The sequence below is a fragment of the Sminthopsis crassicaudata genome, chromosome 3 (assembly GCF_048593235.1).
Source record: "Sminthopsis crassicaudata isolate SCR6 chromosome 3, ASM4859323v1, whole genome shotgun sequence".
NCBI classification, from domain to species: Eukaryota; Metazoa; Chordata; class Mammalia; order Dasyuromorphia; family Dasyuridae; genus Sminthopsis; species Sminthopsis crassicaudata.
Window position 1 is genome coordinate 124231940 of NC_133619.1, and position 27894 is coordinate 124259833.

Consider the following 27894-nt stretch of genomic DNA (forward strand, 5'->3'; position numbering starts at 1 on the left):
TGAATATGGATGGCTAGGGACCAGATTGATTTACATTAGGCAAATGTCTCATCTTGTGTAGGAGGGACTGGTATAGGATGAGGGGAAAGACTTCTCCTAGTTATGTGAGTATAAAGCAGAAGTTGGTTAGGAACAGGAGCCATAACAAGGCATCTCAGAACTCCATAATCCAAGGTCCTGAAAAGAAAACAAGAAAGCTTAGCAGAAGTGCAGGTTTTGATTCAAGGAAGCTTGAAGGGAATGAGGAGGCATATAACCAATAATGTTGGCAAAGCAATTAGTAAATAGAGTCTGATTCCCCTAAGCTTTGGTCTTTTACAAGAGTGGTATGTATTCCCTAACTCTCCCACATGCTAAGACATGAGACCACACTGCCTGGCCCTTGAGACTGTGGGTTAAGACAATTTTATCCAGGAGGAATAAAGATACAAAGCCTAGAGTCAGGATAAGGCAGAGAGGATCAAATTCATTTTTGAGAGCCAAATCATGTTCAGTTGTGGGAGGAGGAAATGTCAATGATGAAGAGAATGGTTGCCCTGGGACAGAAAGTACCATATTCCTACATATCCTTATCCTCTTCAGAGATGTAGGAGAAGGGTACTTCAGTACAAAGATACTGGAGACAGTGACTGAAAGATAGCTGAAAGGAAGGAACCCTAATGAGGATGGGAAGGAGGCAAAGAGCTCAAGGAAAGTTTCAGGGATGATGAGTGTCATTTCTTCGTATTAGTTGTCAAGATCAAATCCCAGCTGGCTCTGACTCCATGTGGAACAAGAAAATGTGTCCTTTTGGGTTTCTTTGGAGTACACTTGTTTGTGTCTCCATACTTCTTATTGGGGAATCCACCCCACCATTCTGAAATAGGATAGTACTTCTATAAGGGCAAATTTTTAAAAAGGACAAAGAAGGGGAGCTTCTCCTTTGTCATATGAATGTCCTTGTTGCCAAAAAAGGATGAACTAGTTTCAGTGCTGTTGGCTTATAGGTGATAAAGATGAAGCTTCTCATGATGAAACTTGCATTCGTTGCGGCAGGTCCTATAGAGGTTAGATAGCATCATTGCTCTATTGGTCTTCAGCCAACTCTGAATCTTAATGCCAAATTATTAAAAGCAAAACAAAACAAAACAAAATCCAAATGCTATTATCACTTGAATGAAAAGAAATATGTAGCAATTGTCCTTTTAATTATGGCATTAGGCTATAATCTTTCTGGGCCTTAGTTTCTTATCTGTAAAATGAAGAGCTCAGATAAGATGATCCCACAGGACTTTCCTAAGGCTGGTATTTTACAATTCTATGTTATTTTTATAGATTTCTGCCTATCATAGCAATTCTGAAAGAAAAAGAATCATAAGGTCAGAGATTTTGAGTTAGATGGAACTGGTCATTTGATCCAACTTTCTCTTTTTAAAGGAGGAGAAAAAGTGGCTCAGAGAGGTTAAATCATACCTGTTCCTAGTAATACTTGTAGTAAATGGCCAGTGTTTAACCTCTGACCCCCCTAACTTTAATTACTGTCTTTTTTTTTCCTATTGTAGTCTTCTTTTAATGGCAATGGCCATGAAGAACATGGGTACATCATATATAGGTGTACCCCATTTACAAGAAATCTGTATTTATGGTTCTAGATAATTATCTAGAAAAGATGGAACTATAGAAAACAGCATAGAGAGTCCACGGGTATGGCCATTTATCTGGGACATAGAAGGAAAGATAGTTGGAGGTGGAAAGAGGAAAACAATGAATATCAATAATTAGTAAGGCCTGATAAGAGATACTTGGTGAAAAAAATATAGTATAGATAAAAAGACCTTAGAGGGGGCAAAACACAATGAAGACAAGAAGGCCTTATGGGGAGACACCAACATGGAGTAACTCCTGGTTTTCTCTTTCCTGGAGCTTTGCCCAAAAAAGTCCATAAGCCACACATAGAGGAATGTTATCTATTGACAAGAATGGGGATCACTTGATCTTCTGCTGAGATTCTTAACTTTTATTTGTGTCATGGGCTTTTTGGCAATCTGAAGGAATCTTCTGCTTGCCAGAATAATGTTTTTAAATATATAGTATAATAAAAGAAACCAATCATATTGAAATAGTAATCAAAACATTTATAAAAAAATGTTCATGGAGCTTCAATTAAGAGATCCTTTTCTAAGGTCTTGGGTGGGAGTGCATTAATTTGTCAATAAAACAGTTTCACATTTTGAGTATTGTGACCTTAAGGGCTTTATAAAAGAAATTGGTGGTTACTCTTGGGAGAATTCCAGATATTGATGTTCCTAGGTCATCTGGGTAGAGGAAAGGAGCCAGAGAAATGAAAGAGTTTCTAAGAATTTGTGAGTTTTTCCAATATCAGATTTACATAGGATTCTAGGAGTATTTAAAAGGATGATAATGATCAAACAAGAGTTTTTACTATAGATCCTTTTATGTAGAATAGCTAAAGTCTTAGGAATTATTAACTTTGGAAAAGAAATAGAATCACAGATTGAATTTAAAAGTCTAGGCTATACACAGGGTGAGTACTTCTCCCTGACTTATTCAGCATCTAATGTGATAGCTTGTCATGTGATATTTAAATTTCAATATTGCATTGAGACATTTGTATAGGAATGCTATTTTCTTTAAGTAATTTAAAAAGGTTTGCTGCATTTTCAAATGTCATTCTTACTTTGTGTAAAAATTAAAATTAAGACACATTATATATCCATCATTTGCTTATTGTTGAATATCTTCATTATTTATATGTCAGCATAATGTAATATAATTGCATGTCTCAAATGTAATGTTAGGCTTTTTGGTGATATAAAGTAGGTACTGTTGCTAACAATTTTTAAAATGACCTCTTGAGTTTCATTGCTGTTCAACAGTAAAATGTAATTTAGTTTTTTTACTGTCAGTAAAGGCTAAACCAAGTGAAATTTACCTTTGAAGTTGTAAACATAGCATATTATTATCATTGTTCTCATTATGCTTGGACCACTTACAGATATATCATAGAGTCACAAGCTTAAGAATGATAAAGATACAAAATACTTGCATGATTGTCTATTCTCTTTACCAAAAACATTTCCTGAAGTGATCAGACAGCTTGCCAATTGTTGAAATAGATGTGTTGAGTGAGGTGATGATTTACATTGTAAAATCATGTAAGTTCATCTTTCTAGAATAAACTATTATGAAGCTTTCTTGAATTTTGCTTTAGTTCTTCTTATATTCTGGGATCATTTATTCCTCTCTATGGAAACATAATTCTAATGCAAAAGGGGGAAAAGGTGAAAATGACTGACTCTAAAATATTTTTCTAGGCAATTTTAATGGTCTATTTCTATTTTCTAAAGTGAAGTATACATGATCTATCTTACCTGAATTTACTTAATGCAAAGGAAAATTCTAAAATAATCACTGCTGGAAATTATATATGTTATGAGTGACATGTAAAAGAGTTAAACAATGATTAAATTGGAAATTCTTGGCTTTTAGTTTGTATCTCCTTACTCAATAACTATGGCTTCAATGGAAATAGTTTAATTCTCCTGTTTTGAAAAAGAAGGTAGAATTTGTAGATAGCTGCATAAATACTACAGAGTAAAGTGAATACCTTTGAAGCAGTTAGATGGCTCTATGGATAAAGTGTTGAGACTCCAATCAGGAAGATACAAGTTCAAATCCACCCTTAGAAACTTATAGCTGTGTGATCCTAGGTAGGTCACAACTTCTTTTTGTCTTAGTCCACTGGAGATGGAAATGGCACATTGTTCCCAATATCTTTGCCAAGAAACCCGGATAGATAGTATGGTCCACAGGAGTGGACAGAACCAGAAACAATTTATTATGAAATCAATATTGTAGAAATGATTGATTCTGAAATACTTAAGAATTCTGATAAACCATGATTTCAGAAGACCAAAATTTTAGAATGCTGTTCACTTCCTGGTAGAGAGATGATGTAAACTAATGGACTAATATAGAATGAGATAGGCAATTTTGGGCATGACTAATATGGAAAACTTTATTTGATGAGGCTTATTTATCACTGGGGTTTCTTTCTTTCTTTCTCATTTTGGGAGTGGAGTGATGGGAGAGAGCAAAAAAAATCTTGATAACAGAAAAAATGATTTAAAAATAAAATTGATGGCTGAATATAAAAACAATTTAATTTCTACAAAATTCTTTAAAGGTAAAAAGAATAAAATTGTTGTTGTTTCCACCATCATTATGGACTCTAATAATTAATGATGATGATAATAATGATAGTAGAATCATGAGAGACCATTTAACATATTTCTTCTTTTTAAAAAAAATATAGCTTTTTATTTACAAGATATATGCATGGGTAATTTTTTAGCATTGACAATTGCAAAATCTTTTGTCCCAACTTTTCCCCTCCTTCCCCCCACTCCTTCCCCCAGATGGCAGGTTGACCAATACATGTTAAATATAACATATTTTTTCTTAAGCAGGTTTAACTTTAGTCTATTTCAGACAGGAATGTTTTCTTTTAATTTCACTAGATAAGGAGATTTTACATGTCATAGCAAACTTGGTATTTTATAATTTCCATTGTTAGGAGATTCTTTCAACTAACAAGTTTCTCATGCTCTAATCTCTTTTGTTTATATTTCTTCTGATTTTTGTAGAGTGATTAGTTGATCATAATGAAGAATAATCTTTTAGTATATCCAAAGACTGACACCTAAGTCACTCTTTACATTGAACTTTTCATTGTGTGAGGCAAGGAGAAATAAAAGAAATTGAAGTTTTAGTGTTAGAAAGAGCTAAACATGGAAGTGCCAGTCCTTGGTCTTACTTTCCATTCTTCTCTTCATTGCTCTCTTTTGAACACTTTCCAAATTCTTCATGTCTTTTGTAATTTTTGGAGGTCAGCACTGAGCATAATCCAAGCTGACCAATGCTGCATTTGATTAAAGAAGGACTTCACAATTCTTATATCTCCTTCTGGTGCAGTTTGAAACTTCATTGTAGGTACATGCCTAGGTTCCATCATAACTTTCTCTTTCTGCCTTGAACATAACCATCCCTCACCTAAGTTACAGGGTTTTTACTTTCTCAAGTCTCACTGTGGGTCCAGATGTGATTTAATTAGCATAGGAAATGCTTTCTACAAAAGCAATTCACCCAAAATGCTGCTGCTTATATTCTTAAAGATTGCATAAAGGACAAAGATTCTGAAACACTTGTCCAGGGATACACAGCCATCTTCTGTAGGTGGTAGGGCTTGAACTCATATCTTCTTGACTTAGCTATTTACCTTCTCTACACTATATTACCTCTCCAAGCAAGACAACCTACATAAAAAAAGATATGTTAGCTTAAAATCAGATACTGAGAAACTTTTGATATGTAGCCAGTCAGGTAAGTGGAAGATACTCATACACATATATCACACAATATATATATATATATATATATATATATATATATATATATATATATATACACATATTTGTATATACACATATTCACAATGTGTGTCTCTGTATGTACATACACAAATCATTCTCCTTAGGAAATAAAAATAAATTGCTGGTTTTCCATTCATTCTGTGATTTGAGATTTAAAATGAATCTGATCTGTTATTTTGCAAATAGTTTGCAGAGCCAAAAGTGAATTATGGTATCATGGATATTATTGTTTTTAAAATTTCTTTGTAAATGCTTTAACATCTGTTCTTTATGGGACTGGACTTCCATTTCTTTCACTCACAGATACAATTCTACCCTCTTTGACCTAGTAGTTTGGGAATTCAGGACATCGGTGACCCCTCTGACTTGTTTTGAAACTTTTTTTGCCATTCAGGCCCAGAAAGCATTTCCTTGAAACAGGTGTTTTGAAAGCTCTGGGGGAATCTAGCAGCTTGCAAAGCAATGACCTCCCAATGCAAGTCTATCCTAGGTCCTGGAAGTACTTAACTGCTAGTATTTTGTTATTGAAATACAGTATCTTTTATGGTCTAGACTCCACAGACAGCTGTTCAAATTCATTTCAAATGGTCCCTGTTCCTGGTGTATTCATTTAGTGCTCCTAGTTAAATCTCTCAGTAATTCTTGGCTTGGCTCCTTAAATGAGGATTAGAAACTCACCATCATTGCCTTTTTCCCCCCTTTCTTCATCTTGTCGGATATATACTAATGGGAACTTTTCTATGGGAGATTGTCTGATAGTTCCCTGTGAAACATATTCAGTTCTACCCTCCATTCCCACCCCCGCCTCCCTGCCCCCTTTACTCTTACTCATGTGGTAGCCAGACAGTCTTACCACAAACTTTGGGGAAAATTAATAATAAATGTATGTGAATGAAAGCTGACTCTGAAATATGATATCTCTTTCATAAAGATTTGGATTTTTCCCCTCCCTGTTGACTATGGTGGGTGCTGCCACTTTGGAGCCTTCAGCTGTTGTGAGAGTTATCTTCATCTCTGAGGAAGTGGGGTCACTTTAATTATAAACATCTATTGAAATGGATATTTCTTTACCTCATTGGTACAAGTTCCTGATAATTTCATTAGAAGTTGAAATTTTCTTTAGTCAGTCCGATGGTTTTCATTTAGCTATGGGTTACTGTTTGCTTCACTGAAAAGAATACTAACACTATTTTACATTAAATCACTTCTGTATTAACCATGAAAATGAATAAGTGGCACTGGATTTAAGAAGTATACTGAATGTTACCTAAAAAATTTATAGCATCATATGTGCACCAAGAATTATACATTTATAAATGTTCATAGTTGATAGAGAACTGATCCTAGAGTACAAAGGACCTCCATTGTAGCTCTCCCTCTGATACGGGTAGTTATCCATTTGACACTGTGTGTGTTAGTGAGATTGTTTAGGGGGATCTGGAAAAGCCAAGTAAAATATTTTGTTTCTCCTTTTGTACCAGAGAAGAAATCTGAATTTTTTATTTTTCTTTTATTAGGTGTTTACAGTAGATTATTGTAAAACTTGGGTTAAGTATTTGGTCTTAGGCTCCGGGTTGTTTGCCATACCAAACTATCAATCAAATTATCAAAAATTAATTTACAAAGTAGAAAAATAATAACAAAATTCATCTGGGAAAACAGAAGCTCAAGAATATCAAAGGAATCAATGAAAAAAATGCAAAAGAAAGTGAGTTAATTGTACCAGATCTCACTGAATTATATAAAGTGGCATTTATCTAGTATTGGCTAAGAAATAGAGTTGGTGGATATAATAGATTAGGTATAAATTATCTTATAGTAAGTGATCATAATAAATTAGTATATGATAAACCCAAAGATCCAAACTTTTAGAACAAAAACTCATTATTTGACAAAAATAGCTGAGATAACTGGAAAACAGCATGAGAGAAATTAGGACTAACATTTCATACTGTTTACTAAGGTAAGGCCAAAATAATTATATGATCTGCACAGAAAGAGTGGTACCATAAGCAAATTAAGAAATCATGGAATAGGTTTTTATGCAATTCATTGATTAGGAAAGAATTTGAGACCAAAGAAGTTATAGAGAATTTATAAATTATAAAATACATATTTTTTGTTATATAAATTTTAAAAAGTTTTTGCACATATAAAACCAAAGCATCAAAATTATAATGAAAGCAGAAAACAGGATGGTAATTATGGGAAATTTTGCAACAAGAATTTCTGATAAAGACATTTTTCTCTGATATGCAGAGAACTGAGTCAAATTTATGAAAATACAAATTATTCTCCAACTGATAGGCAAAGGATTTGAATAGGCAGATTTTAGACAAGGAAATCAAAGCTACCTTTAGTCTTATGAAAAAAATGCTCTAAATCACAACTGATCAGGGAAATGCAAATTAAAACAACTCTAAGGTACCTCATCACACCTATTAAAGAGGCTAGTATGACAAAAAATGGGAAAACTTTGGATATTAGAAGGGATATGAGAAAACTGGCATACCAAAGCACTGTTTGTGGAGTTGTGAACTGATGTAACCATTCTGGAGAATAATTTGGAACTATGCCCAAAGGGCTATAAAACTATACATTTCCTTTGATCCAGCAATTCCACTCCTAAGTCTATATCCTAAAGCCATTTAAGAAAAGGGAAAAGAACCTATTTGTACAAAAATATTTATATCATCTCTTTTTTATGGTGGCCAAGAACTGGAAATCAAAGGGATTTATTGGGTTTTTTTTAGCCTACATTGTTTGTTATTTATTCAATATTTTGATGGATCTATGATCTTATTTATTTGGGACATGTTACAATGCTGTAGATACTAATCCATCCATGCCTAATCACATGCTCATGATCTTTCATCAAATATCCAATGAAGTTTTCTTCTAATTTTCTTGACAACATGAGGACTTGAAGAAAATAAGCTGTATATGTTCACATATTACTCTTTTTACATAAATACTTGATAACTTTCCTGAGCAATTCTAGGTTTGTAATATTTTATTCTTTTTAATGTTTGTAATCAACCATTCAAAAATGGAAATAAAGCAGTTACATTTTGAAAAAAATGAAAGAAGGGAATAGATATTAGAAAGATCAAAAGATGACAATTATTTTTTCCCAGTGTTGATAATATAATCAACTAATCAATAAATAATTCTTCATTCAGAATCTACTATGTATAAAAGATAGTGCTAAGTGCTGGATATAGAAATACAATAAATGAAATCACACCTACTCAGTAGAAGTTTACAACCTAATGGAAGAGAAAATATGAACATATATAAAGAGAATATATATACATAAATAAAAGTAGTTAAATATAAAGTAATTTGAGAGGATAATACTTAAGGAGATCAGGAAGGAAAGATAATGGAATGATGATAGGATCTGCTTCTTCAGAAACATCTATGGCAATAAAATAAGGTTATGTGTATTATGGCTATGTCTAGAAAATATCTAATTTATAAGAATCCTATCACAGCTCCTGGAGTTGCCTCATCTGAATGCTATATTTGTTTATGTGTGACTCCCATTGCTCGAATGTTGCAGTTGCTTGGGTAGTAGTTGTCTCACTAGTTTTTCATGTTACAAAATAAGAATTCATTCTTAAGTGAAAAGCCTATTTTTTGTAAAAAAAAAATATATATATATATGTATATGTATATATGTATATATATATATACATATATACATATACATATATATATAAATAGGTCCTAATTGATATTTTTCTTTTTCTTACATAAGCATAGTATCCCATGTAAATCTTCCCCTACCTTTTTCAGGGAACAAAGGTGACATTGCATTTTTGAGAAAATAAGTCAGCATAACTGAAAGTTTTGAAAGCTTTTGAAAAAATTTGAAAACATATCCAAAGTATAATGTCTATGGACATTTCACCTCCATGATAGAATAGATTATGGGCATGATCTCATATTTCTTCATTTAGGTCTCACCTGATCTTTATAATTTTGTTACATTTAATTTTGATTTTTTTTTTGATGTGTAATTGTTCCATTTATATTGTCACTACTATATATATGTTTACATATTATGTATATTCTTGGCTCTACTTTATTATTCTAATTTTTAGCTATCACAAAAAGGGTTTCTAAAAATTTTTTGAAATATATAGGAATTTGTGTCTTATCAATGACTTCCTTGGGGTATAAACTCAGTAATGGAGTCTCTGATTCACATGATATGGACATTTTAATCAATTTATTTTCATAATTCCAAATTGTTTTCCAAGATGTACCATTTCACAGCTCCACCAATATTGTATTACTGTCTCTGTCTTTCTACAATTTCTCTAACATTGAATGTTGCCATTTTGGGATTATATTTGACATTTGTGTGGTATAAGGTAAAACCTCAGGGTTGTTTTGATTTGCATTTCTCTTATTATTAATAATTTGGAGCATTTTTTCATGAGATTGTTAATACTTTGCAGTTATTTTATGAGACCTGTTTTTTCATATCCCTTGACCATTTATCTATCAGAAATGATATTTAGTCTTACATTTGTTATTTATATATCTTGAATATCAAACCCTTATCAGAAAAATGTAACAGTTTTCTCCATTCAACTACTCTTATTCCTTTTATCTTGAATACTACTATATTTGTGGTTTGTAGAGAAGCTTTTGCCCAAGATGTTAGAACTTGACAGATTTTTAGAACTATCTTCCCTTCTGTTATCAATATCTTCCCTGGATTATCTGCTGATTCTCAAGGCTTTTAATTGATTTTTTCCCCTGAAATTTTAGTCTCTCTCGAACTCTCCCTCTCTTGTATCTTCCCTCCCTCCCTCCTTCCCCTCTTCCTTCCCCCCTCACTCTCTCTCTACCTCCCCCACCCCTATTCTTCTATAATTCACTTTTTAAATTCTTTCCCTTTTGTGGTAAATCCCTAGAAAATCAGACCTCAAAGTTATCTCAGCTTCCTCTTACTCTAAGGAACTCATTTTTCTCTGGCCTCATCTCTATCTCGTGACTTCTAAGGGCACACAAATGGTCTCACCTGGATGCCTGTTCCCTTTTTCTTCAGTTCTGGTAGAGCCATTCATACATATGCCCTCTGTTCTTTAGTTCTTTTGCTAAGCACTCTGATAGCATAGGTATTGACAGCTGAAGCAAACTTTCATTTTTCTTTTCACTTTTCAATCAGCACCTGCTATGTTTGGAGGTATATAGTTGAATTTGGTTGCTTATCACCACAGAATAATGGGGCAAGGGCAGAGATGGGGCAGGGAGTTCTGTTGTTTACAGAGCAAAATCAAGTTGCTAGGTGAACCTCAGAGTAAAAGTCTGTGAGTCCTACTATCTCATGTCTCACTCAGCCAGAGTGTGCAAGATGATGATGATGAGGCACTGAATAGATGAACAATTATGGATTAGCCTTCTCTGATGTTAATTCAGCAGATTTTTAACTCATTAGAGTTCTGCATTTAATTTATCTCTCCTCTGTTTTCTTACTTGGGAGACTTTTGAAATGCCATGAGAATCAGAGAAAATGTCTAGTCCCCCATCTTGTGGGTAATGTGATCCAGAAACATGCTTCAATATAAATAATGATGGATACATTAGGTAGGGCAATTGAAAGCCAAGGAATATTTGTTACTGGCCATACAATAAAGATAGGAATTCAATTCAGAAAGAGTGGGGAAGACAGTGATCTTAGCATGTGTTGAGATTTGTTTGTATGATTAGACCACAAAGGTTTTGAGAGAAGCCACAGTACCTTTATTGGAAACCATGAAATAGTTTGAATGGGAATGCAGGAAAATCATTGTAATTTAACTAGAGCTAACCCTTAAACAGATAAAGGTTTTAGACCAGAGATACTGATCTCACTAGCAGGAAAGAAGTAATTTCAAAGGCAGACTAAATGCCTTTCAGGCTCTAATTAACTGACTGCCTGTTAACAATGTGACTCCCAGAAGCTAAGTTTCTGGAGGCTGACAGACTTCCATCTCTCTAGGAATAGAAAGCTCTTTTAGGAGTATAATGCTTCTGTAGCAGAGTGCACAGCTTTCCTAAAAGTACTAAAGCTAAGTCTGTTCCCTAAGCTAAGAAAAAGGACGGCAGAACTAACTCATCCTCTAATAGAGAAGACCTCAGCTGAAGAACACCAGCGCAAGTCCAGTAGGTGGCAGCAAAAAGAGGTGGGGGAGCTGCAAAGATGTGAATCCCTTTAGGGAACAGACCCTTTGTGATGTGCCCATAAACTATTATGCCATTACACTTTAAATTATCCCTTCACACATATACTTTGGTCACATATATTTCCTCTGTTGTTATTTCTCTTTTGTTTTCGAAGAGGAATATGATCTCAAGAAGGGGATGCCATGACTTTGGATTGAAGTGAGAAAGAAAGGGCTATGGACCTTGACTTTTTTTTCCCCTGAAGAAATAGGGGTTAAGTGACTTGCCCAGGGTCACACAGCCAGGAAGTGTTAAGTATCTGAGACTAGATTTGAACTCGAGTCCTCCTGATTTCAGGGCTGGTGCTCTATCCACTGTACCACCTAGTTGCTCTGAGACCTTAGCTTCTTAAAGCTAAGTTCTTTAATAGGTCTCAGTCTGACTGAGGCAACATCCAACTAGTGATTAACAGCTAGGTAAGAATGAGGCAGAAAATGGCCTCTTTTATCTAGTTAAAAATTATCTGGGAGGGGATTTTTTTTTTTTTTTTCCTTCACAAATACATGATTTGCTCACATGCATTCCATGTAAGTGCCCTCCGCTTACAAACTCTGGCCAAATGTATTCCTTTACATAATTTCATTTGTGTACCTCACATAAGGGCCTCTTAACATGTGATCCCTAGTGCATCCATTCTTATCCCTGATGGTGTGCATATTTGTGGGATTATCTATCTCAGGTGTCAATAGAATGCTATATTGCTATTTTAAAAATTTCACTAAATTTTTTTGTTTTGAATTAATTTTGTCCTCCAAGCTAACTAGCAAACTTAAATTAGCAAAATATTAAACACTTTGGTAGAGTTGTCTTATCAGTTTTGATTATAAATTAATAGTGACATAAAGAGAACCATGAATATGGAGAAGCATTTATAGGAATCCCGTGGAGGAAAAAGAATCCCCAGTAGGATACAATGTATAAATTCATCCAGAAATGTTTTGTTGCCCTGAAATTACAAGATGTTATAAATTATTTTAATATTTATTTTTCTTTGAGGTTGACTGTGCATTTTTCCTTTTAAAACTTCCAGAATGAAAAGATTTTTGTAATTATTTTATGAGACTATTTTCCAGAGTGAGAGGAAATGCACTATTCAAGTATACTTTGGAGTGGAACATTTAAAATTTGAATGAGTAAGGACCTCTAAGGGAACCATGCAAAGTAATTAAGACTAACATTTTCTGATAGCATTGTTTTTTGAAGTTATTTATTTATTTTTTATTATATATATATTTTTATAATATTATCCCTTGTATTCATTTTTCCAAATTATCCCCCCCCTCCCTCTACTCCCTCCCCCCGATGACAGGCAATCCTTTTTGAAGTTATTTTTAAAAAATCTCTCATTTATTTACCTTGGTAATAAATGATGCAGGAAACAGAAGAGATAAGGGTAGGGATTAGACCTCTGGTTTACTTGCTACAGAGAACTCTCAGGAGAGGAAACTATTTACTATTGCAAATCAGCATCCATTCCGTATGTTAGTCCTACCATTGAGTTTAAATGATTTTCAAGGTTCTCACACACCAGTATGTGTCAAAGGTGAGACTGAACCCAGATATTCCTAGATTAAAGATCAGTTGTATCTCCATTATGCTATGATGCACAAATTAAAAGTATTCATCCACTTGTAAAAAATGGATATATTTTGTTATGTAGAATTAGATATATTTTTCAAATTCACTGCAGTGAGAAAGTTGGTAAGAAGATAGGCACCAGCAATAATCAGACAGCATTCCAAAATCTAAAGAGAAATGTTGTCTTCCTGCTAATATATAATTTTAAGTTATGAATTCTCATTTTTACTTATTTTATTGATATAATTTAATTTCATATCATTTTAGTTTCTAAATATATTCTTTCCCTTCCCCTACATAGAGAACTATCCTCTGTAACAAAGATGAAAAAAGAAATTGAAAGAATGAAGTTTAGCAAAACTAACTAAAATGTCAATGTTCTCTGGAAATATATGCAATATTTTGTATACTAACTCTCATATTTGCAAGGCTAGGAGGGAGGTGCATTTTTTCAGCTCTTTTCTGGGCCCTTTATTTGTCATTATATTTATGTAGCATATAGGGATTGTTGTTGTTGATGCTGTTTTATAGTCATTGCACATAGCATTTTCTTGATTGACTTACTTCACTCTGTATCCATTATACATTTCTTCTTGGAATTCTTTATAGTCATCATTATTTTTATATGGTGCTTCTTGGAATTCTTCTTTAATATAATAGCTTTTTATTTTCGAAATATATGAGAAGATAGTTTTCAACATTCACTCTTGAAAAACCTTGTATTCCAAATTTTTCTCCTCTTTTATCCCTCTCCTCTCCTAGACAGCAAGTAATCCAATATACGTTAAATGTGTGCAATTCTTCTCTAAATATTTCCACAATTATGCTGCACAAGAAAACTTGGAATTCTGTATGCTTATCATTATTGCTATTTTTTATGGTGCAAGAACAGTCCATTATATAAATTTATCAACATTGTGTAGCCATTTCTCAGTTGATGAGCATCTATTTTGCTTGTAGTTTTTTTTTGCTACCAAGAAAGTGGTAGTTTTTTGGTGTATATGGGATCTTTTTTTATGTTTTGGATTTCCTTGGCTTGTAGACCAAGTAGGAGAATTTCTGGGTTAAAGAAATTACTTTTTTCAGCATATTTCCAAAGTATTTTCTATTATAGTTGGATCAAATCACACCTGTGCCAACAAGATATTAGTGTGCCTGTCTTTCCATAGTTCTTCCAGTATTTACTAATGTATTTCTCATCAAGTTACCAATTTGATACATTATAAGAACTTAATAGCTTCTACTTAACTGACTAATAATTGTAAAGTAACATTTTGCAATTGTTTAAATTTGCATTTTTCTTCTTAGTAATTTGGAGAAATCTCCCAATATGATGGAGAAACTTTGTTAATAGTTTGTGATTCTTCTTTTCAGAGCTATTTGTTCATAACCTTTGATCATATATCCATTCTAGAATTGCTCTTTTTCTTTTTATTATTCTTGTTGAGCCATTTTTCAGTAGTGTCTTGTAATCTTTTGAATATATTTACATCTGACTAAATATATAAATGTACACAAACACATCAGATAATAATCAGATAATATAATAACAATTATACATACCTATACATATACCCTAATATATTTTGTTATTTTATCATCTTCAATTGTGTCCAACACTTTATAACACTTTTGGGGGTTTTCTTGGCAAAGACATAGGAATGCCTTACCATTTCCTTTTTCACCTCATTTTATAGTTGAGGAAACTGAGGCAAACAGGATTAAGTGACTTGCTCAAGGTCACATAGCTAGCAAGTATCTGAGGCTGGATTTGAACTCAGAAAGATGAGTCTTTTTGACTCTTTCTAGCACTCTATCCAACACCTACTGTCCATATTTTTATATAGTACATATATTTATATTATTTATATATCATTTATTTATTTATGTACTTCTCTATTCAAGTTTTATTAATTTTGTTCTGGTTGACACTTTTCAATTTTATGCAATCTGTTATTTACCTTTTTCAAATTTACTAGAGTTCACATTATAAGGTGAATGGTTTGGGGGATATGTAAGGTATAAATATGAGTATATGAAAACAACATGCAGAAATTAAAATGTTATTTAAAAAGTTAATATCCTAAAATATTTAAAAGATGAGCTTCTATGGATACTCTTATGACAGGAACAAATTGCTTTGAATTCAGGAGTTCAAATAACTTTGGGAGATGAGAAGAGAGAGCTGTAGAAGAAAAGAAAATCTCAAACTCAGGGCCAGTTTTGCAAAAGAATTTCACTGTGACCATGTCATGTCCTATTCAGTTTAGTACTTCATTCTTTCATTTATTCAACAAGTAATGGGTTTCTCCAATGCTATTTACCAGAGGAAAGGAGACATGACCATTTGTTAATTATATTGTACAGGGGATTTTTCTTCACATATGACCCTTCTCATATCCCATGATATCCCATGATTTTGTGACTAGCAACTCCTAAAGAGATAGCATTATGTTGGTTTGTCTTACTCTATCCTGCACTTGGCCCAATGTCATGGATTAGTAATCTTATCAATGATGGCCATTAGAATGAATAAATGACAAGATTTTTCCTTGCTTCCTCTGTCAATCATCTTTACAAATAATGGATAGTAGACTAAAGTATGAATAATGGATAGTAGGCTGAAATTAATCTGTGTTTTAATCCAAAAGACTGAGACTATTTGAACTACCAAACAAAACAAAACAAAACAACAACAACAACAACATGGCTCATGCATAAAGAAAGACATTTCTTGAGTTGATGATTTTTTCCACTTTGGTTTATCATTATTGACAGAGTTTAATTATACTTAAAATCATAACTTCTCTTATAAGTGGCAAGAAAATGAACATTAATCCACAATAAAAAAGCATGCCATTTAAGACTTCTTTGTTAAAGCATCAATTAAAGACAAATTCATAAGTATTTTAAGCAAATCAGATCACAAGCTGAAGTAAAAAAATGCTCTGCTTGATATATTCTCCTCTAGTTTCTTTAATGTATTATTATTTTTGGATCAAATCTTACAACTGATCACTTTTTATTGAATAAATGTCCCCAAACATGTGAAGTTTTTTTTTTTTAATTTCACATTAACAAAGATGACACTCTATTTCATAGATTCTTCAACTTTTGTTGTTGTTGTTGTTGCATCATACACTCCATCTAGCTATCTAGAGAAATTTTTAGACTCCCTTGGGAAGCTGGGTAGTACCATGCATAAAGCACTGGGTTTGAAATCAGGAAGATTCATTTTCATGAGTTCAAAGCTGGGTTCAGACACTTATTAGCTGTGTAACCCTGGGCAACTTGATCATAACAAAATATAGTTAGGCTTTAAAGAGATAGGAGTACCAGATTATCTTGTCTTCTGAGGAACCTAGATGCCAGCCAAAAAAGCAACAACTGGAACCAAATGTGGAACAACTAATTGGTTTAACTTTGGAAAAGGAATACAAGACTACATGATGTTATTTTATTTATTTAACTTATTTGTAGAGATATCATTCTAAATGCCAGACTTGAATCAAAAGCTGGAATTAAGGTTGCTGGGAGAAATATCAACAGCCTCAGCTATATAGAAAATACCATGCTGATGGCAGAAGATAAAGAGGAATTAAGAAGCTTATTGATGAGAGTAAAAGAGAAAAGTGTAAAAGCTGACTTGAAACTTAACTAAAGATCTTGACCATTGGTCTTGAGAGGGATAGATAGTATTATGGAAACAATGACCATGAACTTGGGCAGATGTTGAGAGAGTGGAGTATAGAAGGTCCATGTGGTTATGAAGAATCAAATATGACTAAATGACAAGAGATTTTCTTCCATGGATAATGTTTTAAAATACATGGATTTACTAATTAGAGAAAACAAATTATATATGGCATTGTGAAGAATACTGACATGTCATTATTAAAATATTTTAAAAAGTTCATGGACTTCAGGTCAATAACCCCTACTATTGATAATAGTCAAAACAATGGTCAAATGAATTGTGCAGAACAGTTTAGAATTTAATATCATTGTGGAAATTATATCAAAACAGACACCAGATCTAATTTTAAGAAACTATAAAGCGAAGCATGGATACATGGCAAAAGTTGTCTCCTGGGGTTGTGATATCAGAAGCTAAAAAAGAAGTCTGAGAATCAATGGACACACACACACACACAGAGTGTTTTTTCCTTCAGACTTGTGACTTCATTGCTAAAGTGATCACCTAAAAATATAAAGTTCCTTTACCCTGAAGGTTGACAAGGAATCTACTAATCATCTTATAGTTACTTTTGGATCTAAGAGTTTAAGTGGCTTGCCTGTGCTTACAGAAATAATATGTGTCAAAAACATGATTTAAACACTGGCATTCTTAATTCCAGAATTAGTTTTCTATCTAATTTTCTGCTTTTCTAAATTCAAGACAAGGATAAAACAATGACCCAGAATGGAAAATTGTTTGGCAGTTTCTTAGTCAGAAAGAAGGGGTAAAAAGTTTCTAGGAACAAAAATATTTGTACATGTATCACAAATATTAATACATTTGTGTATATATATACATACACACATATATATATACAAACATACATAAATATATACATATATATACATACAATTGTATTTATATTTTGGTCCAGATTTATGATTTCATCAATGTGTAGAAGTCATAATGCTGAAATCTCCACTAATTCAGATTAACAATTCATTCTTAATTTATTGTCATAGAAAGTTGCCTGGTGGTACTGAAAGTTTATGTCCATGATAACATATCTAATCCAAGTCTTCCTTATACCTAGGCTGGTCATCTATATGGTATTCCACATTACATCTCTGCCTAATTGTATTATTCAAACTTATACTACATCATTATTCTTCTTAAGAACTTATAATGACTCCTACTTTTGATCAGATCAAATCCTATCTCTTTGCTTGGCATCCACTATCATTCATCTCAACATATTCTACCTTGGTTTGATATTTTAGAAGCTGTGCATTTTTGTGGTGCTGCTTAATCAAATGTATGTAATTTCTTTCTTTCTTTCTTTTTTTTTTTCCATTGAGGGTGGGGTAAGTGACTTGCCCAGGGTCACACAGGTAGGAAGTGTTAAGTGTCTGAGATCAGATTTGAACTCTGGTCCTCCTGAATTCAAGGCTGGTGCTCTATCCACTGTGCCACCTAGCTGCCCCCAATTTCTTTAAATTTTAATAAAATAATTAAAATAACTTTATTTTATAAAACTTTTTCATTTTTACACTTGAAGATAAACTCAAAATAATACTATGTCTAATTTGGAGCATTTCAATAAAACATACACACTTGAAAATAGATATATTTTAGAACTGATATATTTATTCAAAATGAAAATGAAGCATATAGCATTTGTTTAAAATGTTTAGCATTTAGCAAATCCTGTGTATTTTAAGAAAAAGTATGTTTAAACATACTTTTCTACATTTCCTCATCATCCTTCTGCTGCTACAGATAAAGATACATATAGGAATATAGGAAGATACATATAGGAAGTCACCTATTTTTAACCAAGTAATCCTAAACTACTTACATGTTGGTGGTTTGCTTAAAATTTATTTGAAGGATTAGTGTTATGATTCTTACAAGGTACTAAGACAGTGGAATTGATAGAGACAGTTAGCATGGTTCAATATGATTGATCTGATCCTACAAGGAGATGTTATGGGCCAGAACTTGAAACAAGGTACTAAGTGGAATTGAGGAGACAATGGTTAAATCTAATTTAGCACTGATTTAGTCCTACAACAAATAATGGTTTCCTAGTGATGAAATGATTGGTGTGCACTCAGTGGGCAGCATATAAACAAGAAGCTCTCAGGGCCAAAGAAGACTCTGGGAGATTCAGAAGTCAGGATTCACTTCGGGAGATTCACAAGCCAGAGATGGCAGTCGGGGAAGAATGAAGGAAGACAGAGAAGTGATGGCAGGCTGTCCAGTGGAGAACACTGAAACCAAGATCCAGAAGGCCTCCAGAAAACTAGTTGAGCCCCAAGTGAAGGAGATAAGACTCGGAAAGAGACAATAAAGAATTTTGACTTTAAATCTGAGCTGCATTTGAGGTGATTACAATGAACTGAAAGGAAGGCTGCCTCCAGAACTCCTGAAGTCAGGAGGATCTGAGTTCAAATCAGGTCTCAGACACTTAACACTACCTAGCTGTGTGACCCTGTGCAAGTCACTTAACTCCAACTTCCTCAGCAAAAAAGAAAAAAAATTTATTTGTATCTTTGATATATGTATGTTTATTTTAATATATGAGTTTATAATATTTATAATTGTATGTTTAGATAAAATTCATGTTATATATAATAGTTTATGTTAATATTTCTATCACATATGAATATTAATAAATAAGTTAATGTTTTATATTACCTCTGAGATATGCCCACAGCTAGTTTTTTGGAAGCTCTGGTGGTCTATAATTTGAATTCAGTTTGGGATTTTTAAATGAGCTTTGACATTTTCCAAAAGCAATGCAGCCTGCTCTCTCCTTCCTATTTATTTCTGGTCAGAACTCATTCTGCAAATGGATGAAAAATTGGGCCCAGAATTAAATAAGATGAGGAAAATAGTACACATACACACACATACAAACACACTCATACTCACACTCACATACTTATAGATACTGATTATCATATATGACTTCTATAGGTTACCTATCCAACTGTATATTATAATCTAGACAAACATCATTCTTTATCCCACCCTTCTGCCCTTTAAATTTAACTGTTAGGTCAAACTCTTTTGAGTGGAAATATATTTAATCCAGGATACTCTGCAATGTTGAGGAGTTTAGTGAAATCAACATAATGCTATCCATTAGTAAGAACATTTGGAAGAGGAATTAGGAAACTCCTCTTTAATTTAGGCTCTGTGATGAATCTCTTTAATGATGGTGGCCAACACTTTGACAAATACATATTCCCATTTTAAAATTTATCTCCTATTATTAATGATTAGAGAAAAGGTTGTTGACCAAGGTCATTTTTTCATTACTTTTATTTTATTTTGTTGTTATTTTTTTTACAAGGAATCTCACATAATTTTGATATTTGAATGGGAAACGCTTTGTTGGAACAGAACCTTTCAGGAAGCATCATATTCTACCAAATTAAGACATCTTTTAGTCAACAATCACTAAACACAATGGTCTCTTGGGTTTTCTAAGTTTTTTCAAAGTCAAATTTGTGTTGGTGAAAATATAAGCTATTCTGGAATATCACTTGTGAAAACTTGCTTCTCTGTTTCCCTCATAAAAATATATTCTTAATGCACATATGCATATTATTTTCTCATGAAAATTTATTCAGTTGGAAAAGGAGGCACAAAAGTTGTTCATTCTTGATATTCTTTTAGCTTTCTTTTTTAGTATTAATAAGAGCTGAGATTTTTTTTTTCTCTATGAATCCTGCTTTAGATACCTTGTGAATCAATGCCTCAACAGACTCACAATTGTGTAACTCCAGCACAGATCTTCTCTATGTAGACTTGGTCTAAAATAGCTGCTTTTCCTGACTTTATTTTTAGTGCTCTTTCTACTTCCTCTATAAGTACTGTAATGTTAAATCCAAGTATGGTCACTCCACTTCCTTGATGGTGAAGTGTTTGCAATAAAATCTTTTTTCTTCCTTCTGTTTGTTATCACAATGGAGTATAGTGGACAGAGTGGTCTTGGGGTGAGGAAGACCTATGCTGAGATACTACTTCAGACTTTTACTCTGTGACCTTAGGCAAGTAGCAACCTCTTTCAGTCTCAGTTTTCTAATCTGGCAAAAGAAGAGAAATTCATTACATCTACCTTATTGTGAGGATCAGAAATAACATATTAAAGTACTTTGCAGTCTTTAAAAAAAGTCACCATAAATATGAACTATAATCCTTAGGATATGGGGATGATTTGCTTAGTTGAGTTTTCCCCAAATTTTCTTTAAACCAATTTATACCCTTCACTGCTTTTTTGTTTTATGAGGCAATAGTGCTTATAATCTTCTGCTGTCATTTTCAATAAGATTTTATAAAGTTTATGTTTTAAATTGGTTTTGTCTTCAGCTGTCATATCTCTCTATTTGGTATGTAAGTTGTTTGCTGACTTTTTTTTAAAGCACTTGAGATTTTGTTGATGTCATCATTGTTGCTTTTGTATTTGTTATGGCAATACTGATTAAGATATATGACTTCAATAGGTTACCCATCTAATTGTGTGTTATAATCTAGACAAGAGTCATTTTTTATCCCTTCTTTTAAAATCTGTTAGATCAAAATCTTTTGAGTGATAATATTTTAAATCCAGGATACTCTACAATGTTAAGGAGTTTAATGAAATCAGCATAATGTGATCCATTAGTAAGAATATTTGGAAGACCGACACTTCTGAAAATCCATTTCCTATTTTTCCCTTATAAAAGTGTACTCAATACATATCTGTATTGGTATATATTGGTTAACTTCTGTACAAAGTTATAGTAATCATTGCCTATATATTCTGTTCACATACCATTTTTCATTATAAATAATTTATTTAAATATGCTAGATAGAAGTGTAAAAGTTGCCTACCATATGTATTTTTTTTTCCTGATTTATATTTTTTCTTGAGTTTTGTACCAGTTTTGGTCTTTGCTCTACAAATTTGGTGTACTGATTATACAAAGAGAGTTGATTTAGGAATGACTCCCACACATCATTAGCAAGTTATTTTCTTTCTATTAAAATTTATTAATTTTTTTTCAACTGATATTACTTGTTGTTCACTAGGTTTAATACTTTGTGATTCATTTTTGGAGGAGAGTATTTGTGATATATAGATAGAAATCATCTGTATAGTCTCTAAGTCTTTGTCTTTTCCAAAATCCTAGTCTTGAGTCACATTTTCAAACCTATTTTTCATCACCTTTGTTCATATCTACCTTTGCACTGAAATCACTGAGAATCAAAATATTTGTTGATTTAATTTGAGTGCCTTTTAGAATTCATCAAATTTCTTCAATACCTTCATGCTTTTCAACAGATGGTTTGTAGATTGACTTTATTTTCATCTGTATAACATAATATCATATGATAATATAAATGGTCCTATTTCTGCCTACATTTATGTTTTACCAATATTCAAATGGTCTATGAATTTTACTGAAGCAGTGTATTATATATTTTGTCAGTTTTGTTCAACAATGATATTTTAGTTGTTTCTGTTTAGTAGTATCAGATAGTAATATCAGTTAGCCAGATGACACTTATTGACTGCATCCTGCATCCAATAAAGTAGGCATAAAAAACTTACCATTCCTAACAACCAATGAGCACCCAGTAAATCCTTGTGCTTCCTTAGATAATCCTGGATGTTCCTTGCTCTACCCATGTCCCTTTGTTCACATAACTATGAAAAACTCTTTAGTGGGTCAGTTGGCATATGGTTGGAGTTTAATAAATATTCTTGACTAACTGATTATAACTTGAACTTGGTGAATACCTTTCCTCTACAGTTTTTCTTCCTTGCTTCCCATATAAATTTTCATTTGTCATAAATAACCTTAGCTATTAATGTTTAAAGAAAAAAAAACTTTTGTTGCATATTTGAATAAATAGCATATAATTTTATATGAATATTTAACAAGTAATTTTTCATTCCTTGATTTAAGATCTCAGGTAAATGCAATATTTCTCAAGAAAATATTTAAGTGTTTTAATGTTGGAAGCTTTTCTCATTGGATATAGAGTTTCTTTCTATTTATAAAAAGCTACATTCATTATTCCTCATGGTAAGCACAGGTAGAAAATCATCCACTTCATTTTATAGCTCCAAAAACTGAGGTTGTTGGTGCCAGTGGGGGTTCATCCGTCCTTCCTAGGTAAGGCAGGATTGAAAAGTAGAGTCCTCCCAGTAGTCCTTAACCAAATAAAGCATTACTATATTGCTCATACATTCCTTGGAATTTATTCCAAACTTCTGAATTGCCCACATTTCCTGGACCCCATGTGGCTAATTGGTTGACACTCCTGGTCTGATCCTTTCTTGGCATTTTATACTGATACTCCCTCCCTCTGGTGCTGTATGGACTCACTCCCGGTAAAAAGCTGTAGATTTGTTAAATGAGCCTGCTTTCCCTTTTCATAGAACTTTCCACCAATCTCTTCTCTATGACTTTTGAAATCATTACTTGCCTATACCTTAATGTGAATGTTTTACTCATTCCTCTGATTCTTACTGCTATTATTCCTTTATCTCTAGTTATCAGAAGTGACCTTCTTTAGACTAATGCATGACAGAAGCACAAGAAAGTAAAATGATGTCATTTTATATATAAACATCTATATATGTATGTATGTATGTTAATAAATAGATTAAATCATATTTTAAATTCTTGGTTAGAGTTCTCAGAATTTGTCTCATTTTTACATTCCTAGAGTTTCAGTCACAATAAGCAACAGCAAAAAATAAATCTATATTGGCAAAACAACAACAACCAAATCAAGGATTTTTTTTCTTCAAAATTCAGATTACTCACTTATTTTATATATCTTTTATATTTCTGTGGCAGAAATCATATCAGACCATTGCTCAGAGTTTCAAGGGAATAGTGCTTCTGGGATCCAGATAACTAGGTATTTGGGCCATTGGAAACCAAACTAAAATTCCATCTGCTATGTTCACATCACAAAATAGTGAAAGAGAATGCACCCCATAGTAAGCCCTATAGCATTGATAATTCTCTGCTTTTGTGTCCATCTGTTCTCCTGAAGGGGTAGCAATATTATGTCCTCTAAACTCCTGCAAAGGAGGCTAGATTTTCCATAAAAAGTGTTGAAACCATCCTGAAGACTTGATTGGCTCGAGACTAAAGACTCCTACGTGTGTTTTCAGATTTTAAACACTCATTCTTCATATTTACCATTTTGGCTCTTCTGAAATATACTATTCCATTAAAAAAATTATTGACTTTTGTTTTTACATTACATTATAATTTTGTGAGTCTTTTTCTAACAAATTAAAACAATTGAGAAAATTAGCAACATAGATGCCTCATTTGAAAGCACATTTAGAATTTCATATCCAGTGTCCACTAACCTATTTTTAAAATTGATTTTTAATTTTAAAAAGTTTTTAGTTAACAAAAAATCTGTTTTCCCTTTCTATCCAAGATTTGACTAACAACCAAACCAAAAGAACAGACAAATTCCTTTTAAAAGACATTAATAGTTGAGCAAAACAAATATAGAGAGTGATCTATCTGATTTTGCATTCTAAATATATTACCTTTGGGTAGTATATTTTATCAATGGACCTTTGTAATCATGTATATTCATGGCACTGATCATAGTTCTTATAGCTTTCAAAACTGTCTTTACAGAGTTATTTTTGTAGAACAAATTATTCTCCTGGTCCTACTCATTTCATTCAACATCAATAAAAATTATTCATTCATTATCACTTTAAATTATTTATTATTATAATACTGATATCGCTTTTATTATAAATTGTTATTCTGGTTCTGCTTATTTTACTTCACATCAGTTCATATGTCTTTCCATGCCTCTTTGAAATAATTTATTGCCTCATATTTGGCATAATGATAGTATTCTATTATGTTCATATACCACAACTTATTTAACTATTCCTCAGTTGATGAGCATCACCTTAATTGTCAGTTGTTTTCTTTTTTTTTTACTGCCACAAAGAGCTGCTATCTTTGAACATATCTTTGAACATATAGACACCTTTTCTACTTCTCTGATCTCTTTTAGGTATGGGTCTAGCAATGATATAAGTACATCACAAGGCATGCACTACTTAATAATTTAAAAAAAAATATTAATCCAGATTGCTTTCTGAAATGGTTATACTTATTCACAGTACCAACAAATAGCTTATCAGGGTTCCTTCCCTTGATTTCCTTCTTTTTGTCATCTTTGCTGATCTAATGAGAACAAGGTAGAATATCAGAACTACTTTAATTTGCATTTCTCTAATTGGTAGCAATTTAGATAGCATTAGCTTATTTCCTTGAAAATTGCCTATTCATATAGACTTTTATCAATTGGGAAATTGCCTATTCATATAGACTTTTATCAATTGGGAAATGGCTTTCATTCTGGAAAATTATCATAGACATTTGTTACAAAGACTTTCCCCCAGTAATTAGTTCCCTTTTAATCTTAGTTTTATTGGATTTGGGCAAAACATTTTAGTTTTATATAATTAAAACTATCCATTTTCTCATCAACAAACCTCTCGATCTCTTGTTTCCTTATCAACTTTTCTTCTATACACAAATCTTAGGGGTAATCCCACCCCCCACACACACCATGTTTATGTGTGTATTGTGTGACTTTTTATATCTAGGTCACATAACAATTTAGAGCTTGCCTAGGTATAAGATGTGAGGTGTTGGTCTAAATCTAATTCTCATACTACTTATCCAATTTTCCTAACAATTTTTGTCAAACATTGAGTCCTTAACCAGTAATGGGGTCCTTATGTTTATTGAATATTAGGGTGTTATTTTTGTTGTTTCAGTTGGACAGAACTTTTTTTGTGACTACATTTTAGGGTTTCTTGGCAAAGATATTAAAGAGGTTTGTCATTTCCTTCTTCAGCTCATTTTACATGTGAGTGAATTGAGGTAAACACATAGACCATAAGTGAATATAATAGTCCTAGATAGAATTATTTTTGCATGTTGTGTAGTTAATATATTCTACTGATTCATTTTTTTAACTAGTACCAATATATGGTTTCGGACTTGAGCATTGCCCTTAACAAAACCCTTTTATTGTTTCTTGCCAGTGTGTACCTGGAATACACTCTCCAATATTGCCGTTCCTTTTGTATCAATATAAACCTGGTACATATTCTTGCTGTTTTCACAGATCCCAGACATCCTGTATATACATCCTGGCATCCCAAGTACTTTCCTAAATATCCCCTCTGAAATGGCAATCATTTGCTATCCTTAGCTCTGAACTCAAATCCAACCTTTAACAAATTCTGTGACCTTGAGCAACTCGCTTTTCATTCTGTTTCCTCTTTTGTTTTCATATTAATAATACAGTTTTCTCCTATAAAATGAAAATATCTTTCACATCTATTTGTAGAAATAAGTCATGTGGAAAATATCATTAAAGCCATTTACAAACCTTAACATTTCAAAGGAAGTCTATAATTATTATTAGTTAATATTATCAGTTTTATTATTATTATATTTATTATCCTAATTATTATTAGTTTTGCCCCTACAACTTCAAGAGAAAGGGAAGAAAGTTTCACAAAGAAGGATCATCCCAAATGTCTCTCTTTTCCTCTTGGTTTCACAGTATCTTAAACTCCTAAATGTACATTCCAGGTAAAGTTTGAAAACTAGACCTGCTCTTTATGAATTATTCCCTAAAGGTCTACCATAAAATAAACATCTGATAAATAATACTAAAAAAGTTCTTTATTGCATCCTATTGGATAGTATACCCTAGGAAGCTATCAACTTTGTTTTTCCCTAGTCCCAGTTTTGATAGCTGGTATTTGTTAAGGTCTATTTTATGTCTGTTTTGTGTGTGTGTGTGTGTGTGTGTGTGTGTGTGTGTGTGTGTGTGTGTGTGTGTGTTAGGAAAAATATAACTGTAATTCCACAGCTGGCTACCACTGCTTCCCCTAAGAATCACAGGGAAATTATGTACCACTCTAGAATGCCTCAGGCAAAAGCCCGAATGTCTAATAGGGCAGTCAGACAAGCCTAGTTGGTGACTATGAAACAAGTCATCAGGGATCTTAAAATTGCTCTTCCTAGTTTAGCCATTCATGGAATAGCTACCTTGGGAAACTACAAAGGCCAGCAACATTCAAGGGCTAGCAGTTCATGACAGCAGCATTATCCCTAAATGGAGGGGAGGGAGGTTTTTTTTTTTCTCTCTTCTCACTACCTAAGCGGTATCACCTCTCACAATCTAAGAGAGTCTATTATCCTTCTTTATCATCTTCTACCAAAGCAATTGGTATTTGCAATGACTGAGATACTTCCTAACTTGAGACAGGGAATCTGGCATATTAGAGAAAGGGGAAAACTAACTAATGCATGTCTCTGATTTTGTTAGAACTCAGTCTTGATGACTTCTGAAAACAAAATACCTTCCCCCACCCCAAGCTCCTTTATGAATAAGGTTTTAATTTTCAAGTAAACTTTTGCAAGTTGCTTTAAAATTGAAATATCAACACAAAGTTGACATTTATTGGGCACTCCCTTCAGGAGCCCTCTTGGCAGTGCTGGCCCAGTAGGTGTTGCTCCTGCTGGATGGGCTCAGAGTCACTAGCTCACTCTTTCCAGCCTCTATGTCCCACCCTAGAGTGATGTTGGAAGGGATTGTTTGAACAGGATCAAATTCAAATGTGCCTCCCCTCCACCCCCACAAAGCCAAGCTTCAACCTCTCCCAGATTTGTAGAAAACCAAACCCCAACCTGTGTCCAAGAAAGGGAAAGAAGACAGAAGCATTCATTTTTAGAGCTGTTTGTCTGCCATCTAAAAATCATTTTTCTTTTGCTGATGGCCAGCCATAGATGTTTATGAAATATTATGCTGAGCAGCAGTATTATAAAAGGCACTCCATTAATCAACTATGGCCATCACTGTCATTTCCATTTTAAAATGTATCTTTATTTAAATTAAAAAAA